The sequence below is a fragment of the Apium graveolens genome, unplaced genomic scaffold, assembly GCF_009905375.1.
Source record: "Apium graveolens cultivar Ventura unplaced genomic scaffold, ASM990537v1 ctg8932, whole genome shotgun sequence".
In the NCBI taxonomy this organism is placed as follows: Eukaryota; Viridiplantae; Streptophyta; class Magnoliopsida; order Apiales; family Apiaceae; genus Apium; species Apium graveolens.
The window spans coordinates 50,227-52,213 of record NW_027421590.1 but is presented as its reverse complement, the minus strand read 5'-3'; the positions used below and the strand labels follow the sequence as shown (position 1 = coordinate 52,213).

The window sequence follows — 1,987 nt, the reverse complement described above, 5'->3', positions numbered from 1 at the left end:
TAAGATCACAATAAATATAATTTAAATCATCATAAGTATTGCTCAACACTAATTAAATTAAACATAATACACAACTCCTTAAAAAGCAAAAGGCTCCAGTACCCTCCTACTCTTGATTAAAGACCATATAAACATGCCGAAGCAGCCGCTTTTATTTTCTAAAATTCTAGTTACAGTAGAACAACTTAGACTATACTAGTAATAGCGGAATATCAATAAGTTGTTTTAAAATACAGCAACGTTCCAATCAAACTTAAAAGTACATACCTTCAAAAGAGCATACAGAGCCGATTTCAAGTCATTCCTCACACTCTAGATGTTTTCAGTTTCAATATTTGTCATATCCAAACTATCATGCATTCGTGATGTCACAACAATGTCTAGAATAGGCTTCTCAGACTTTATCCATTCCCCATGGTTATTTTTAAATTCATGTCTGTATTGTAAACATTTTAAATTAAAATTGTTAGTTTCAAGGTTTCATAGGCTTTTACGGTAAGTTAATTAACAAAGACATAACATACAACATGCATTACATACATAAAAACATGTATACCAGCCCATAGACATATGTGAGCCCCTACACATGAACACAACAAGAAAAAAACAGTTTGATGTTCGATTCAAGGCTTTCAGTAAAGAAGTTTTGCCAACCAAAACTGAAAGTTATCTATCATCAGCCTAGGACTTCTGTTAGACCAATATTGTGAGATACAAGACATTTAAAATGTGAAACTAGAGTTTGGGATATAAACAAGTTATGAATAAATTTACTACCTAACACGAATAATATTACTATGCATCAAGTCAATTATCAAGTAAATCCCAACTCTCCAATTAGTGCACTCGCAACAGCCGTGGATGCACAATTATCAAAGAGAACATGTAGACTCTATTTAGTATTTTACTATTGTACAAACATTATAAGATTCTTCACTAGGGATAGAAATTGAATTTATTTGAGTCTGAGAATGAGCAAGTGCACTATAATTTAGATAAAGTTAACCATGAGAATGTGAGTGGCCAGACCCAATAATCACATAGAATTTAACATAAAGAATCACTTATTTACAAGGCATATACTTTCTAAAAGAGGAAATATCGCAAATCATGCTTTAAAAAAGGAATTGTTATAAATGGAATACACTGGGGTGGTACAATAAAGACGTCGCTGAAAGCAAAAACAAACATTGAAAAGCCTAATATTAAATGCTGATGTGACAATATACTTCTGCATCAACATACTCACCTCCAGAGTAGTTGCATTGTATATGCTAGTGATTTCAGCGAGAAAGGCTTTACTTCACCATTGGCCTTGTTGCTATGCAATGTCTTAAGGCTTGGAACCTTAGAACTGATATACTCCCCAAGATTCACATGCTTTAATACTTGTTCTGGAAAAAGTTGTGTTGTTTGGAATAAGTAAGATGCTCATAACATGGAATGCAGAAAATTTAACAAGGGATATTATAATATTTTAAAACGTATATTGCAATGACTTATTCAAACTCCTAAAACAACTCAAGAAAGTTTGCTGCACTTCCAAACCAAGTCAAACAACAACATTCAGACATAAAAAATTAATATTATTCCAGCGTTCAGACAATTATTTACCTTAGCAAGGGGAGCAAGGCAATTTGTGGTGCAACTAGCATTGGAAACAATATGGAGGTCAGATTTGTATTCCTTCTCATTGACACCAACAACAAACATAGGAGCATCTTTGCTAGGGGCAGATATTTTGACCTTCTTTGTACCTCCCTGAGAAATAAGATAGAAGTCCAATCAATATACCTTTCGTGAAATCACAACTAAAGCAAAAAAATGAGGATTAAAGTTAAAAAATACCATGTAATCAGTAGACATGAAAGGATCGTGAACTTTACACAATTTACAAAAATTAAAAAAACAAACAAAATACAAATGAACAACCAAAAACACCCAAATTACCTAAAGCTTTAAATCTTTTTCTCAAATTAGGTCATGT

The 1,987-nt window shown here is 32.5% G+C and overlaps 1 long non-coding RNA gene across 1 annotated transcript; it reads right to left on the bottom strand.

The window, feature by feature from the left end:
* Positions 1-210: 210 nt before the first annotated feature.
* LOC141705491 (uncharacterized) lies at positions 211-1,743 on the bottom strand. Its single transcript, XR_012568378.1, has 3 exons — positions 1,615-1,743; positions 1,250-1,394; positions 211-436 (listed from the first exon to the last, which is right to left on the bottom strand). It is a non-coding gene; the product is annotated as an uncharacterized LOC141705491 (long non-coding RNA).
* Between the last annotated feature and the right edge of the window lie 244 nt (positions 1,744-1,987).